The sequence below is a fragment of the Musca autumnalis genome, unplaced genomic scaffold, assembly GCF_047663935.1.
Source record: "Musca autumnalis isolate F117 unplaced genomic scaffold, ASM4766393v1 scaffold_5, whole genome shotgun sequence".
NCBI lineage: Eukaryota > Metazoa > Arthropoda > Insecta > Diptera > Muscidae > Musca > Musca autumnalis.
In genome coordinates this window covers 139,410,765-139,428,695 of record NW_027412088.1, presented here as the reverse complement: position 1 = coordinate 139,428,695, position 17,931 = coordinate 139,410,765, and the positions used below count along the sequence as shown (strand labels likewise).

General features: G+C 33.0%; 1 protein-coding gene and 10 non-coding genes across 12 annotated transcripts in view; 10 read left to right on the top strand and 1 right to left on the bottom strand.

The window, feature by feature from the left end:
- Positions 1-17,931, bottom strand: part of mam (neurogenic protein mastermind) — a 586,128-nt gene that overhangs the window by 550,477 nt on the left and 17,720 nt on the right. The window lies entirely within an intron of this gene.
- On the top strand, positions 7,472-7,543 carry TRNAD-GUC (transfer RNA aspartic acid (anticodon GUC)). The gene has a single exon. It is a non-coding gene; the product is annotated as a tRNA-Asp (tRNA).
- TRNAD-GUC (transfer RNA aspartic acid (anticodon GUC)) lies at positions 7,948-8,019 on the top strand. The gene has a single exon. It is a non-coding gene; the product is annotated as a tRNA-Asp (tRNA).
- On the top strand, positions 9,516-9,587 carry TRNAD-GUC (transfer RNA aspartic acid (anticodon GUC)). Its single transcript has one exon. It is a non-coding gene; the product is annotated as a tRNA-Asp (tRNA).
- Positions 9,894-9,965, top strand: TRNAD-GUC (transfer RNA aspartic acid (anticodon GUC)). The gene has a single exon. It is a non-coding gene; the product is annotated as a tRNA-Asp (tRNA).
- On the top strand, positions 15,728-15,799 carry TRNAD-GUC (transfer RNA aspartic acid (anticodon GUC)). Its single transcript has one exon. It is a non-coding gene; the product is annotated as a tRNA-Asp (tRNA).
- Positions 16,229-16,300, top strand: TRNAD-GUC (transfer RNA aspartic acid (anticodon GUC)). Its single transcript has one exon. It is a non-coding gene; the product is annotated as a tRNA-Asp (tRNA).
- On the top strand, positions 16,747-16,818 carry TRNAD-GUC (transfer RNA aspartic acid (anticodon GUC)). Its single transcript has one exon. It is a non-coding gene; the product is annotated as a tRNA-Asp (tRNA).
- TRNAD-GUC (transfer RNA aspartic acid (anticodon GUC)) lies at positions 17,045-17,116 on the top strand. Its single transcript has one exon. It is a non-coding gene; the product is annotated as a tRNA-Asp (tRNA).
- TRNAD-GUC (transfer RNA aspartic acid (anticodon GUC)) lies at positions 17,373-17,444 on the top strand. The gene has a single exon. It is a non-coding gene; the product is annotated as a tRNA-Asp (tRNA).
- TRNAD-GUC (transfer RNA aspartic acid (anticodon GUC)) lies at positions 17,696-17,767 on the top strand. The gene has a single exon. It is a non-coding gene; the product is annotated as a tRNA-Asp (tRNA).

The window sequence follows — 17,931 nt, the reverse complement described above, 5'->3', positions numbered from 1 at the left end:
TTGCTTTGCAAAGAATGCGAACATATGAGTGTTGCTTCAATAAGCGGGGGTAAAACAACGAGAAAGTTGTTGGACTAGAGCTGAAATAAACACAAAGATGTAAAATTCTGCAGTCCAACAATAAAAAAACGCCAACAACAATAATAGGCATCAGCACGGCCTTGTTGATCAATGCGTAATGCAAAAACAACAACTTTCTCGTTGTTTTACCCCCGCTTATTGAAGCAACACTCATATGTTCGCATTCTTTGCAAAGCAAAGACGACATAAAAACAGTGGTGGATATGAAATTCTTTAGTTCGACTCAAATTGTAGGGTAATCAGCTTTAGGGCCATACAGCAATTTTCTCATTTTGTTTAATTTGCTGGATGGGCTTATTGACCTGTTTTATCGATACAGAGTCGGCGGAAAAGGGAACTGATGAAGTTGTTTGGTGACAACTGAAACTATAGTATTCCTCACTAGGGATAGGTAATGGAAAGCAATAATCGATTTTTCGACTTTTCGATTTTGGTCTAAAACTAAAAATGCGATTTTTCGGTCTCGCGATTATTTCAGTTGTCTTAAAACTCGACTTTCAACTTTTTCATAACCGCAGAAAATCGATTATAATCGACTATTCGTCGATTTCCGAGTTTTCTTTTGAAACTGTAAAACCGCCAAAGGTGTAAAATCACCAAGTCAACAACACATGGGCAAACTCGAAAATCGATCACAAGATAATCGATTATGCGATTTTCCTTCCAGACGAAAGTCGACTACGATTTTTAGATTTTTGACTGCAAAAAGTCGATTAAGCGAAAGTCGACTTACCTATCCCTATTCCTCACCCTCCGCCCGCAACTAATCAATTTCATATCCACTGTAAAACATTTTGTTGTTATTCGAATACTTGAATACAACAAAATATGGACTAGAGCTGAAATAAACACAAAGATGTAAAATTCTGCAGTCCAACAATAAAAAACGCCAACAACAATAATAATAATAAAAAAATAATAATATTTTAAATAAAGTTCCAATTTAATTAATGAGAAATTCGAATCGTGTCCTAATAAACATTGAGAATTTTGGGAGAAAATATTCAGAATATCTAATAAAACATCAGAATAGTTTCCGATTTACGGATAAAATATCTAGAATTTTTTTAAAATTTGTTCCGAAAATTTTCAGAATCTCGAAACAAATCTCCGAAAAGAATTCTTTTTTTTCAGATTTTCGAATATTTCTTCAGAGTGTTATCAGAAAATCTTTAGAATTCTAAACGAATTCGTATAGAAACTAGAATGTCCTTTCCGAATTTCCCTCGACAAAACGTTCCGAATTCTGCGAACCGCTTCACACAAATTCGGACCTGTTTTGCATGCGATTACGGCATCAGAAATGGAAACTTGTGCAGAAAATACATCCGAATTCGGTACGATCTCGGCAAAAATTGTTGGCTGGGTAGGAGCTTGGAATATGTTCTTAGTCCCAATTTACATTAGGCGAGTTTACTTGCGGCAATTGTCAGTTTGTTGGTGAGAGAGGGGGCTGAGAGGCAAAGGGTTATCATATGCCTCACCTCTCTCTCCATCAAACTGACAATTGCCGCAAGTAAACTCGCCTAATGTAAATTGGGACTTACATGTAGTGGATTTATATATGTACATACATATGTATTTTCGACTAAATAAAAGTAGCTCCAGATTTACATCATGCAATTTTTCATGCGGCAAAGGTGAGACAAGAAAACATTCTCGACTACATGTATTTGAAAAACGTTTATGAGAATTATATACAACAGCAACAACTCGTAGAAAACAATGAACAAGGCCCTAATCGGGCATACCAAACTCAATATTCGACTTACACTACACCCAATAAGAAAAAGTTGAGTCAAATGCTTTTTTATGTTCGGTCAAATTGGAAAAAGCGAGGCCAAAAATGGTCTCCGTTTCAGACAAGTTGCAGCCAATCTAGCAATGTGTGTGTTGTTTCCGTTTTGTTATAGCATCAATTTTTGTGACAATTTCTTTTGTTTTGTTCAGAATTGTAATTGCGAAAAGTATTGTCAGATATGTGGAAAGTGTATATACATAAGAATTATACACAACCAAATCAAAAATTACAGTAACAGGTTTTCTCTAACTCATTGTTTGAGTTACCGACAAAAATCGGTAAAGATAATATCATCCTGTCATACAAACAAAACTCACCAAAATTATTTTTTCAATACCGAATACCGGGAGAAGGAAATTAACTCTGTGGAATAAATACATCCACTGTTTCTGATATGTCCCCTACAGCTCATAAAAAGCTGTAGCTTAATAAAGTCTACTGACGGGTCTTGGGTCGTCGGAATTAATAATATCGTGATTTTAATGCATTCCACTGGTAGCACTGATCTCAAAAACAATTGTTTGCTGAACACCTGGCTAAGCCGCTGAAACTATGTATGTTGTTTAAGGTAATGTCACTTTATAGGCGAATGTTTGCTCCAGCGACCAGCAGTGTGCACTTACTGAGAACAAGTGTGCGTAAATAATGCATTGAATGAATGCATTGAAATTTATGCTCATTTGCTCTCAGTAAGCGAACACTGCCGGTCGCTGGAACAAATATTTGCCTAATCTGATCTTACCTTTTTCTCTTTTCTTTATATGTTGATCATGTGTGCTGAAGAAAATGAGTATGTATGTTCGGTGCTGTTTTATTATAGCAACAATATCAAATAGCATTAGCTTCGCTAGCAATATTTTTGTATATTTAGTATATTTTGAAGAAATTTTAGCAGGCAAAGCTGAAAATTTTTGATGCTTTTGCCAATATGGCGTTAGCATTTTAACCCTTGTACATGAAGTTAATATCACCGGATCAAATTTTTTTAAATTGTGTGTAAGGTAAATGTGCAAAAATGGTAAAAAATTTAAAAACTTTTTAGTTCTGGAACAGAGTTATATATTTCCATTTACCACGTATTTGTTCTGGGAAAGGTCAGACTTTCTGCATCTTTCGAATCTTACGCCACTATCTATTTAACTATTGCTCTGTTCCAGAACCTGCAAGAATCTACAAATTTTTACTACGATAACAATTTTTCCTTAATGTTATCGAAAAAAATAGTAATAATTTGTAGATTCTTGAAGTTCTGGGACACCTAGATATGGCCTCTATTGCACAAATCAAAGTCTGAGAAATTTTGTAATTTAAACTTTTTGCATTAAAAACTGATTATTTTTGTCAAAGAACATTGAACTCCCCGCCAACAGCTCCAACTTCGCCTATTTGTGGGAAAATTCAAAATCAATAAAACGCATTTGGTTTAAATACTGTTGTCCTTTCTAAAAATAACCAAATTATAGACTACAAATTAGTCTGAAAGCTACAACAAACTAAAAACCATTAGAATGCTTGAGAAATAAACCGAACGTGAATGCAGCAGTGGATATACAGGGGAACCTCGTATTATTGGACGCACAATTTTTATTTATTTTTTATGGATAATATTATTACGAAAAAAATTCATTGTTTTCTTTATGAAGAGTGATTGCCTTCTTATTTTGGCATTGGCTCGGACATGTTTATTTCTGAAATGTTTTACTGTTCACTCATATTACACACAATGAAAAATCTCACGTCATTATGGTTGGAGAGGTAAAATCGTAAATCGATTGGGACACAAGTGGCGTATTAATTGATTGGCACGTAAATGAATTAAACTGGAATGTATACAAATTTGAGCAGATATCCGATAGTAGGTATATGCAGAAAATATTTGTCTAGAGTGTTTTTACATCAGGAACAGTATATGTATGCAGGGACGTACGCAGGATTTCATTTCGGGGGGGGGCCCAACTTGACCAAAAATCATGAAAATTAAAAATGTTGTGTATGGTTACATAGAGCTATTTTAAAGGTTTTTTAGTTGATTTTATGTATGTATATGCAATATTGCCACAAATTATATACATTCAATAGAGAGATCACAATATTTTAGAAGCAAGATTGAAATTTGGAATGTTAGTCCTTGGATGTATAGAATTGAAAGTGAAGTTTAACCAAATTCTCCAACGGAATTGAAGCAATTACATTACCTCTTATTTGGCATTTTGGGTTCTAAATCCCACAGAAAATAGCTTTCGAAAGATTTTCTATAATTCAAGGCAATTAGCATAATTTTTAAAAATATCGTAAGTAAAATGGATTTTGGAAATCCTTTTGTGGGAGAACCTCCAAGCAAAAAGTGGTGAAAATAGATCCACCTTCGAATACAGGGATTGCAATCGCGAATATGTCAAATAGAGATATACAGTGGTTGGAGGATATAAACAGTTCGGCCCGAAAGCCTTTTCTTCTTTAAAGTGCATATCCAGATATCACACACTAATTTCAGTCCCATTAAAATTAGTTTTTTTATTATTGCAAGAAAATAATTTTCTTTAATGACACCAAAACTTTACTATTTTACCAAAAGCGATAGAGTCCGTAAAATCCAACTAAAAACTCAGAAAATTACATTAAAAAAGAAAACATTTTTATCAAGAGCCGGGCGATACAATCAACGACTCATAGACTCCGAATCCAACATGCAGTACTGTTTGATAGTCCTGAAAAAATGGTTAAGTCGAAAAACTCCATCTGATACCTCAATCGTTGTTGTTGCCACTTATTAGTATCTGAATTGTACGACTAGAAGTTTATGGACTCGATGACATTAAAAACTTTCCAAAGACCAATCACTTCTGTCGGCACAGCAGAGGCAAACTTATGAAAATTCATAACTTTTGTTTTCCGGAAAACAATTAAAAAGTGACAGCCTGTGTGAGTTGAAACTTTAATATCGAATCGAATACGGGCTACATAGCCAAAAATTTTTTCTATTAATTGTATATCCAGGAAGTTTCAGATAATATGGATAATATTTGGGGTATACAATTTCACGATTGTTGGCGTTGCGGATAAATGCTTATGTTGTGCTCAAAAATTTGGCTTAAAGAAAGCCCAAATGTTTTGCACTTTTGTACAGAAGATACCTTAAAGAATCGACTGATATAGTCCATTTTGGAAGTCATTCCTTTTGATAGTTATGGTGTCAAGCCGTCAATTTAGTTAGTCGCCGTAAGATTTAGAGCTTTTGGACCACTCCTGACATAACCATGGACTTACTCACGAAAAATACGATATCACTGTAAACAAGACAGCAAGGAGTACCATTGGTCAAAATGTGCAATGACTCTTCGAATAGCCCTTAAACTACACTTATGTTGAATTTTGTGAGGGATGTATCCGAAGATGTTGTCCCGAATTGACTCTCTTGGTCCTGATATATGTACGTAAGGAAGTAATTTTAGGACGTTCAAAGTTTCGGTCAAATCGGATAATTGAAAATTTGTGTTGGAGGAACCTGAAAGAGTTGATCGATATAATCCATATTCAAACCTAATCTATGTCTCACAAAAATCGATTTGGACTTTCGAGAGTTATTGTGCTCAAGATTATAGGGAAACTTTTTGAAGTCTTGCGGGGAAAATGTCCAAGGAGTGGACCGATATGACTTAAAGTTTGGATAAAATATTGGGAGATCCAAAATTTGGACCAAATCTATTGATCTGTTCGGATGAACTGGAATAAATCAACTCCAAATTGTTTGACGCGGGTTTCGTCAAATCATTATTTCGCTGAGGTAAATTTTTATCATTAGCCTAACGGCTGAGGGTACACTATCACGGTGCTCGTGAACCAACGTTAAATGAAAGGAGCTTACAACTGGGAATTTCTGTGGGTTCTGAAACAGCAATGTTCATAGATGAGAAAAATCCAAAACTAAGAAATAATCGCTGCAGGGATTTTTAAATAAATCACGGCCAAAGTTTTTAAGTTTTCGCGATTTGTTTGAAAACGGCAAGTCTTATCGAAATGGGACTAGAAAAAAATCTTATAGCTGCTAAAATTCTCTACAAGATTGGCATTCGTAATTTTTTTCTAGGTAGTACCATTTTTGAGATATATAAGTTTAAGACGATACAGTCAGTGAAATGAAATCTACGAAAATATCATAAAGGACAATATTATAGAGAATTTTCACTGCAATTTTCTTTAGTTCCATTTCACAGCAAAATCATAAAAAAAAACTAAAAAACCCCAAAAAATGTGAACTTTGACCGCGATTTATTTAAAAAGCGCTTCGGCGATTTTGTTGTTTTTTATTTTTCTCATCTATGAACCACCAATAAAAACAGGTGTAACCTTCTTTCACGTAAAGTTGGTTCAAGAGCGCCATGACATACAATACAAATTGCAAATTGGAAAAAAATCAGATGTGCATGCTATTTATAGCAGATATTATCACTTTATGATACACAACAATAAATTAATAATTAATAAATTTTTCTCCATTACTTTCTCACAATATTTAGAAATAAGTTGATATAAAATAGGAATACAAAATTTTGATTAAGACAGTAAAACAAGTTTCTAATTGTTTTTCGAGATATACTAGACAGAGAAACCTTGATATGTCGTACATATTGTCCAATAGACATTTCCTTTCATGTACTTCTAATCCGTACAATACTGAATTTGTAAACGTTTTGAATACGCAATGAGTTTAAAGCCTCAAGGCCTTTATATTCATTACAGAATTCCACAACACTGACTTGGGGCAAAAGAAGGAATTCAGTTTTACTGGAAGTTTCTCTCAAAAAGAGTATTTAAAGAAAAAATGTTTAAATATTTCTTAGACAACTTCTTAATAAAGTACATTTTCAGCACATAACCTTCAGAACAATATAAGTTTTCATTTGAAATTTCAAAAACAAAAAATTATTTTAGAGAAAAAACGTAAAAATATGTTAAAGTAGCTCAAAAAATCTAGTCAGATCAAACCATTTCGGGGGGGGCCCGGGCCCCCCGTGCCCCCCCCCCCTGCGTACGTCCCTGTATGTATGTGCCTATCACGTTAGATTTTTTAAATTTCTTACATATTGGTACGGGGAAGCCATTAAATGTACAATTCGATTTTCCACGACAACTTATTACAATAAGTTTAAAGTTAACGATATAAAAGAAACGATAGAATAGAAATATCTGGCGACTAGGCCATCTTTTCAAACAGTGAATGATAGAGAGACAAGTTGGAGTTAGATAGGCTTAGGGCCATTATTACATGTGTTCTTTTACTATCTGATGGGTTTCAAAATGCAAAATAAACTAATTTGGAGGCATTAAAAATATAATTTTCACATTGAAAGTTAATGGCAAGAAGCTCCTCCTTGAAATTCAATCATCACTTTTATCTTTAACTTAACCGGAACGCTATAAATCCGTTCGGTAAATCCAAACTATAACAAAAGAAGACTTATGTATAATAATGGGGGCAAGACTTTGGATTGTATTTTGCACTGAAATCAAGGCAATCAATCTGAGTTAAAATTAAAATATTAAAATTTTTGAATATTTTTTACACGTTCTTTAGTCCGATTTCCAACATCCTCGATAGTATAGTGGTTAGTATCCCCGCCTGTCACGCGGGAGACCGGGGTTCAATTCCCCGTCGGGGAGATTTAAATATCGTATTTTGCGTTTGTATTTGCACTTTGCATTTGCATTCATCAATCGGCGGAGCAGAAGATCGACTTGAGCAAGACAAGACGGACTTCATGATGTAGACAAAATTTGAATGGTGTACAACACAGTGATTCTTTCGATTATTAATTACAAAGGTCAATGTAGGGTCTTGATTAGCATACGTTCGTTTTGCAGATATCGATAAGGAATAATGTTAAACACATGGTCGCAAGAATATACTTTTATTTAAAGTTCACAACCCATGATTTTCACTGGACCTAAGATTTTCTTACATGAAATTAAATACCTACATATGTATACCTTAATCGATCCAAGTATCCTCTTTCAATTATGTCAAGTATATGAGAAAAATAGTTTGTAAATATTGCAATCCAATATCCTCGATAGTATAGTGGTTAGTATCCCCGCCTGTCACGCGGGAGACCGGGGTTCAATTCCCCGTCGGGGAGGTTTTAAATAATGTTTTTACTTTATGTTCTAAATTCTACCAGGAATAAAGGATAAGTGAGAAAAATTCAAAGATACACATCGAAGACAACCAAGAAAGACCGGGTTTCATAGCCCGTTTAGACTATACCCTTATACGATGATTAAGGGCATTATCTCGATTTAAGTGCTTAATCCACTCAAATCCACACTGATTTACCATACAAAATTAAATCAACTCAAAACCTGGATTTGTTTTAAATCAAATGTTAAATCGAAATATTTTGATATACAACACTGATTTTTGCTCCTAAAAATGCAACTATTGCAGTCTGTACCAATATTTGCAACTATGTTCATGTGTCGTTTATTTACTAGGGTTATGACTTTTTGATCTTTTTCTCAAAAATGATTTCCTGTAGCGAGAGTGAATGAACTTTTGCCTATTAATGCCAAAAATAACAACGTTCATTCCATTTAATTATTAAAAAAGGTCACGCACAAACCACTTTGATTTTTTTTTTTGGAAAATCCTATGAAATGAAAAAAAAAATGTTGCACCAAATTTTTTTCCTATTGCACGAATAAATGACATTTTGCCTATTAATGACTAAAATAATTTTTATTCCATTTAAATATTGAAAAAGTCCCGCGCAAGCCACATTCAATTTATGTGATATATGGAATAAAGCTATATATGATATAAAATTATATGTATGTAATAATAGCTGTGTCTTTTTACGTGATAATTAGTAATAATTATTACTAATGTTGCAGATTTTGACAGTTATATAAAGGAAAATTTGCTGAAAAAAATGTTTCAGCAAAATTTAGTAAGTAAAACGACACACGTAATATGACGATAAAATTGGTGAGAAAAAAGCTTATGTCATTCTGGATATGTCGTGTGGCTTTAACGATTGTTTTGAGTTATTTATGTGCTTAAAGTGACTTCAAAATTTTTTTTAAAAAAGCTCATATATAAAAACTTTAAAAGCTTTTTGTGCATGAGCTTTTTTCTATATAATCACCTTGTAATTAAAATTGTATCTAATCTTATGCAAAAGCTCATCAAAATATGACACAAGGATATGAGGTTGTAAAAAGTCATAACCCTATTATTTACATTTTTCAAATAACTGTAAACACAAACACACAAAAACAACCAGACACGGAAAAATAGAACAAATATTAAATAAAAATAAAATGGATGTATCAATTCTTTTTGCAAATTCGCGTATGTATACGTAAACAAAGATCAGCTGACTGGCATCTTATATCATTTTAGACTAGTCTAAACAACTAGGATTAGAAAGTTGGATTTAGAAATCGAGTAGTCTAAACGGTTTAAAATGACTAGTCTAAAAGGGCTATCAGTTGCATTTCGGTATCTGTAGAGGACTTCTGTAGCTAATAATTTCCTCACCGATAAAATTTAGTAAAAATAAACCGCAAAATTTTGAATTGGATTTTTCAGGCTTCTGAAAACAGTCCTAGATATTTGAGAGTAATTTCAAGGTCCTCGATAGTATAGTGGTTAGTATCCCCGCCTGTCACGCGGGAGACCGGGGTTCAATTCCCCGTCGGGGAGAATACAACTAATTTTTTTTCTAGTATATATAGTTCTAAATGTATTAGACTGACATTAGATGCAGATATGCTAATCAGAATGTTGTACTTGAGAACGGATAAGTGAAAATAATTCCAAAATACATTATGATAATAATACATAATAATTCCAAGATATTGTGATTTATATCCCCGGATCTCTTCAGAAAGTCCGAGTTTCGGTTAGTTCTTTTGGGGGACATTTGCAGCAGAATTCGGCAATTGTTATTTTGTTTCAATTTATTAAACTTTTGTCAACAGTCAAGGATATGTAACAATAATTTCAAGGTCCTCGATAGTATAGTGGTTAGTATCCCCGCCTGTCACGCGGGAGACCGGGGTTCAATTCCCCGTCGGGGAGAATTAAATATTTTCTCACGATATATAGTTCTAAATGTATTAGACTGAAATTAAATGAAGATATGCTTAGATAATCATGTTCTATAAAAGAAAAGAATAAGTGAATATAATTTCAAGATAGTTAATAATATTGGGAATTATCCACACTCCGTCATTTCAATAAATTTAAATTTTTTATTTAAATCTTTATTTGTTACACAATTTCAGTTGTTCGTCCAATATCCTGGGATATGTTTATATACGGATAATCGATTTTCCCGGATAATGAAGTTATACTTTTTGTCATATATTTTTAATCAAAAAATATGCGTTCTTGCAAAAATTTATAAATAAGAGCAATTATGAATTTAATGTGAAGGTTAAAATATTGAAAGTGCTCTAAAATAATTGATTTGTACATTGTTTTTGTCCATTGAAATTTGATCGAAAAAATTATAATCCCTGATTATAAACATTTTTACTGTTAATCGGTGCAAAATGAACAAAAAATTTTGTGTTTTCCTTTCCCGGATAATCGGGGTTCTAATGTATCTTGTTTTGTACTCTTATGGAGTATCTTTCATCAAAAAGTGTTGCTTCGATAAAGTCCCATTATACACTTTTTTTAATTTTCTTTCAATAAAACCCAAATTTGTATGGTTTACATGTTTCACTAGAATAGCACATTCTTTAATAACTTAGTACAACTGAACATTTTGAATATGACTGTTACGAATCTTTAAAATTGGAATGAGTTAAAGCCATTTCAAGTTTATAATCCTAAAATTGGTAAAACTAATACTATGGAAATAAGACCTTTTGAAGGCTGTGGCCTTCCATTGTCTAGAATACGTTGGAAATTTGGCATAAGTTGACAGTTTCTTGTTAGATTTCAAAAGAACTAATGAAGAACGAATGATAGTAGACAGATGGCGCTAAATAAACTTCAACTTCAACTGAAATTTGGGTACATTTCTTCGTGAAACTTAAAATTCCTACGACTCCTATCCATAATAAGGTCCAATGTTGGGATTAAGATAAGTTAAGTATTAAAAAATTAGGTGTTTGTTATTGCTCTTGGTCTGAGCCAAGATACTGTAAAGAAAAAAACACATCCTTCCTATACACAGAAAGAAAATAGTTTGGATTTCCTGAGACAACTATAATTTGAAATGCGCTATTGAAATGAAACCGAGTGTATGTCCGACTATCACAGAAAGCCGGAGTTTCGGTTAGTCCCTTTCGGGGACATCTGTACTAGAATTCGGCAGAGTTCGAAAATAAACAGTACGCTAACATAGTGTACCGCCCCGAGTACAGTATCACTAAAATATTTTTAGCGTTAGTGTTCCGGAACACAAACACTAAAAAATATGTTAGTGATACTGTTCCGGAGCACAACGATAAACGTAGTGTACCACATTTTGGTACACTAAAAACGTTGGGTACCGCAGTCGGAACACTAAAAATCGTAGTGTTCCGCAGTCGGAACACTAAAAATCGTAGTGCTCCGCAGTCGGAACACTAAAAATCGTAGTGCTCCGCAGTCGGAGCACTAAAAATCGTAGTGTTCCGCAGTCGGAGCACTAAAAAATAACGTAATGATAATGTACGACACACGAGTTTATTACGATTTGTGAGGAAAATTTAATATCTTATTTTTTTTTTTTTTTTGACTAAATACAAATTAAGAAATGAAAATTAGTAGAAAATATGAAAAACATATGACTGGTTTTTGCACAATGGAGCACTAAAAATTGTACTGTGGGACTGTAGAGCATTAAAAATCGTTGTGTTCAAACACGGAGCACTAAAAATTGTAGTGTTCCGACTGCTGGAGCACTAAAAATCGTAGTGTTCCGACTGCCGAACAACTAAAAATCGTAGTGTACCACGTGCAAAACAATAACGTAATGTACCACATATGAGTTTATTATGATTTGTGAGGAAAATTGAATATTTTATGTTTTTAGGATAAATAAATACATATTAAAAATTAGAAGAAAATGTGTAAAACATCTGATTTGATTTTTGGACAATGGAGCATAAAAAATCGTAATGTTCGGCTGTGGAGCACTAAAAATCGTAGTGTACCACGTGCGTAATGTACCACACATGAGTTTATTAGGATTTGCGAGGAAAATTAAATATTTATAATTTTTGAGATAAGTACAAATTAAGACATAAAAACTCAGATACACGTCTTTAATCCATGTATGTATACATATTAATTAATAACATTTGGAACTTAAGTAGAAAATATGAAAAACATTGATTCGGTTGTTGTACAATGGCGCACTACAAATTGTAGTGTTCTGACTGTGGATATATGAGTTTATTATGATTTGTGAGGAAAATTAAATATTTTATATTTTTTTTAATAAATACAAATTAAAAAATAAAATTTAATAGAACACGTGAAAAACGCCTGATTTGATTTTTGGACAATGGATCAATAAAAATCGTAGTGTTCGGCAGCGGAGCACTAAAAATCGTAGTGTTCGGCAGCGGATCACTAAAAATCGTAGTGTTCCGACTGCCGGATCACTAAAATTTTTAGTGTTCCGACTGCCGGATCTCTAAAAATCGACTGCCGGATCACTAAAAATTTTAGTGTTCCGACTGCCGGATCTCTAAAAATCGAAACAATGGAACAATAAAAATCGTAGTGTTCCGACTGCCAGAGCACTAAAAATCGTAGTGTTACGACTGCCAGATCTCTAAAAATCGAAACGCTGTTAATTATAATTTCTGAGGAAAATTAAATATTTTATGGGTTGTGGGACGAGTAAAAATTAAAAATAAAAATTAATAAATAAAATGCATGTGTTTAAATTAGTTACAAACGTTCAGAGCTTTAGTAGAAAATTAGAAAAAAAAATCATCATCATTAATTGATTAATATTGTTTCTTGTACAAATGGCAACAGGTACAATTTCCCCAAAATAATAAGTGTGTAGTTGTATTTATCCCGAAATCATAAAGTTGACTTTAAATGTACAATCCTTCTTGCGGAAAATCAGCACATTCTCATTGAGTGATATTGTTTGTTGTACAAATATCAACAGGTACAATTTCCCCAAAATAATAAGTGTCTTCAAACGTACAAGTCTACTTGGGAAAATCCGCATACTTTTTTCAAATGCATTCACTGAGGAATTTTGTTTTTAATACAAAAAGTTACTGGTACAATTTCCGCAAACATTGTGTTGTTATCAATATTTTCCGTTCATTATTTCTTCTGTTCACATTAAAAAAATTAAGTAATTCATGAAGATCAAGAAGACAATTTTTATACGAATATGTACATTAGGTCTATAACCGAAAAAATACCACCACATAGCCGTGTAGAGCATGGAAAACAATTATGAAATACGGCGTAAATTTTTCTCTATCGCGAAAAAAGTTTCCGCACCAAATGCATTAAAGTTCAGTAATGCATTTTTTAATTTTATCTGTGATAACAACATATTTGCTTTTCATTAAAATTTTTATTTTTTTGTAATCTAATTTAAAATCATTATCAAACCGTTCTGGACCTATTTGTTCTCAAATCGCGCCATTTCGGAGCATATTAGGAACTTTTGACACTATTGCAATTTTTGCTTTTTCTGTATAAACTCGTGAATTTTATGTTTATATTTTTTGTACCTATCGGACAAGAGAATATGGGGTCATTTGCAACGAATTCGCGAAAGCTACAGGCTGTTTTTGTTTGCTTTGCCTGTGAGAATCATATTTGTTTTCTATAAATATTTTTTCAAACGAAGCAAATTTAAAATTTTAAGTAGAAAAAATATCAAAAGGGTTTAGTAATCCCAGTCGGTTCGGAAACTTTGTTCGCCGAATAACTATTGTTATTCTGATACGTATATACTGAGCGTATAAATGTGCTACCACAGTAACGTGTAATATTTTAGATTATATGTAACAAAATATGTAATAAATAGAGTTTTATAAAAATTTTTACCGCATACATCCTGTCATATTTTCTACTAACGTTCTCAAATTTTGTAACTAATTTTAAGTACATGGATATAACATGCTCATCTTAATTTGTATTTATTAATTTTTACTTGACCCAAAAGCCATCAAATATTTAATTTTCCTCATAAATCATAATAAACAGATGATTACCTAAACGTCGAACAGTAAAATTTTTACTGCTCCATTGTCCAAAAACCAGTCAGATGTTTTTCACATTTCCTACTAATTTTTATTTCTTAATTTGTATTTATTAAAAAAAACATAAAATATTAAATTTTCCTCAAGAATCATAATAAACTCATGTGTGGTACATTACCTTATTGTATTGCACGTGGTACACTACGATTTTTAGTTATCCGGCAGTCGGAACACTAAAATTTTTAGTGCTCCGCAGTCGAAGACTACGATTTTTGGTGCTCCATTGTCTAAAAATCAAATCAGATGTTTTACACACACATCTTCTTCAAATTTTTTTTTATTAAAAAATAATTCAATAAATAATTTATTAAATAATAAATAAATACATATTTATTTATTCTAAAAACATAAAATATTTATGAAACACATAATAAACAGACGATTATCTTAACATTATTATTAGCATTTCGGCTAGTGGTACGCTACTATTTTTAGTGTTCCGACAGTCGGAACACTACGATGTTTAATGTTCTGCAGTCGAATACTACGATTTTTAGTGCTCCATTGTCCAACAACCAAATCAAACATACATGAATGTAACATTTTATCTTAATTTTTATTACTCAAATTTAACCAAATATTTCATTTTCCTAAGAAAACATAATTCCTTTGTTATTTTTTAGTGTTCCAACACGTGGTGCACTACGATTTTTAGTGATCCGACAGTCGGAACACTACGATTTTTAGTGCTCCGACAGTCGGAACACTTCGATTTTTCGTGCTCCGACAGTCGGAACACTACGATTTTTAGTGCTCCATTGTCCAAAAACCAAATCAGATGTTTTTCACATTTTCTTTTAATTTTTATTTATTAAAAAAAAAAAAAATATATATATATATATATATAATATTTAATTTCCTCAGAAATCATAATAAATTAATGTATGGTTCATTACCTTATAGTTTCAAAACGTGGTACAAAACGATTTTTAGTGCTCCGGCACGACGATCTTTGTGCTGCATTCCACAAAAACTAAACATTGTTTTTTCATAATTTTGACCAAATTTCGCAATGTGTTTAACTAATTTAAACATACATGGATGTAACAGTTTATCTTAATTTTTATTTGATCAAATTTAACCAAATATTTAATTTTCCTAAGAAGACATAATACCTTTATTATTTTTTAGTGTTCCAACAGGCGGTGCATTATGATTTTTAGTGCTCCGGCAGTCGGAACACTAAAATTTTTAGTCCTCCGCAGTCGGATCACTAAAATTTTTAGTGAACCGCAGTCGGAGCACTACGATTTTTAGTGCTCCAGAAGTCGGAACACTAACATTTTTAGTGCTCCGCAGTCGGAACACTACGATTTTTAGTCCTCCGCAGTCGGAGCACTACGATTTTTAGTGCTCCGGCATGCGGTACACTATGATTATCGTTGTGTTCCGGTACAGTATCACTAAAATATTTTTTAGTGTTTGTGTTCCGGAGCGGTACACTATCGTAGTGTACCTATCCACCTTGGTACGGTACAGAACGGTACGGTACGATACCATAGTGTTTATTTTCGAACACTGGAATTCGGTAATTGTAATATTGTTGGTATTTGTTAGACTTTTGTCAAGAGTCAATGATATGTTACATCAACAACAAGATCCTCGATAGTATAGTGGTTAGTATCCCCGCCTGTCACGCGGGAGACCGGGGTTCAATTCCCCGTCGGGGAGATAATCATATTTTTGTTTACATCATACTCTCTTGCATATCATGGACTAAAACTAGATATTCTGAAGTCTGCTGTATTATCATGTTATACCAGAAGTGAAGGAAATGTCGGAATAATTCCAAGATACACCATAGTAAATTCGCTTATGTCCCCGAAACTGCCACTACGTACTATATACCAATTACTTAAAATTGACATAAGTGGACTTAGATTAAGTTTAGCGTAGCGGCTTTTATTGCGGAAATGACTATGCCTCTGTTTGTTTGACATATATTTTTATACAATTTATATACATAAAAAAGGAGTGCACTTTATTATCATATAAAGGTAAAGTCTAAGCGCGCCTTCTGCAACTTTCTCTCAAAAACCCCCAATTTGCATTTTATAGAATTCTGTCAATAGGCAGAGATATATAACATCAATCTCACGATCCTCGATAGTATAGTGGTTAGTATCCCCGCCTGTCACGCGGGAGACCGGGGTTCAATTCCCCGTCGGGGAGATCAACATTTTTTTGCACTTGTTGTTTCTTACATCTACGCTCAGATTGTGCATAATTCCTTTTTGTCACCTTCTAAAACCAGCAGTTTTTTCCAATAAGTATTTGTTAACACAGAGAAATCTATCCAATTACTTTCACTATCAGTAGATATGTAGTATGTATGTACAAAATAGTCTCTAATCATTTAAATGACGTCAACATTAATAAATGATATTAGAACAGTTAAAATATTATTGCATACTTTTAGGAATGCGTGCCAACAAAAATATTTGTAAAGATGTGCAAATTTAATCATTCTAATGTTAATGAACTTTGTATCAAATGTATTTATAAGCTAACGCCGAGATCCCATGTATATGTTTTGCGATTTATTGCACATTATTCACACATAAAATTCTGATAAGTTCGTTGTTTGCGTGTGGGCATAAAAACACAAAGTTTTAAGATCCTCGATAGTATAGTGGTTAGTATCCCCGCCTGTCACGCGGGAGACCGGGGTTCAATTCCCCGTCGGGGAGATCAAATATAATTTTTTTTCATTTAATTATTTTTATTTTTAATTTACATACAGATCGACAAAATCGTTAAAGCAATATGATTATCAAATAAACTATCCATAAATAAATAATAAACCATGACTACAGAAAATTCATAATATTTTTTAATTCTCACTCGCTTTTTTAATATAATCTATTAATTTGCTGCTATTGAATTATCGATTTTTTTCTACCAAAATGTACAGTATCCTCGATAGTATAGTGGTTAGTATCCCCGCCTGTCACGCGGGAGACCGGGGTTCAATTCCCCGTCGGGGAGAATAAAAATAACTTTTTATATATAGTATCTGAATGTTTTGGACCGAAATTAGAGGAAGATAAGCTAGATCATCATGTTGTACAAGAGAAAGAATAAGTGAAAATAATTCAAAGATACATAAAGTAAGAATCTCTGAAGAAAATCTGCGTTTCGGTTTGTTCTTTCCGGGGACATCTGCAGAGGAAATCGGTAATTGTTATTTTGTTTGAATTTATTACTTTTGTCAACAGTCAAGGATATGTCAGGGTTTGTAAAGTCCTCGATAGTATAGTGGTTAGTATCCCCGCCTGTCACGCGGGAGACCGGGGTTCAATTCCCCGTCGGGGAGAATTAAAATGATTTTTTTTATATATAGTATCTGAATGTATTGTACTGAAATTAGATGAGGATATACTAGATCATCATGTTGTACAGAATAAGTGAAAACAATTCCAAGATACATTAAGTAAGAATCTCTGAAGAAAATCTGAGTTTCAGTTCTTTTTGGGGACATCTGCAGTAGAATTCGGTAATTATTATTTTGTTTCAATTTATTAATCTTTTGTCAACAGTCAAGGATATGTAACAACAATTTCAAGGTCCTCGATAGTATAGTGGTTAGTATCCCCGCCTGTCACGCGGGAGACCGGGGTTCAATTCCCCGTCGGGGAGATTAATAATTTTTTGCAATGCATGTACTATATTTCTTCCTCTTAATATCATTTGAAGAAATAAATTCTTAACCCACTTAGCGCCGACAGTTTTTTACAGTGTTGTATTTAACTTGCTTTGGTGTCCGTTTAGTTCAAATCTAGTAATTCATTTTCCACGCAGTT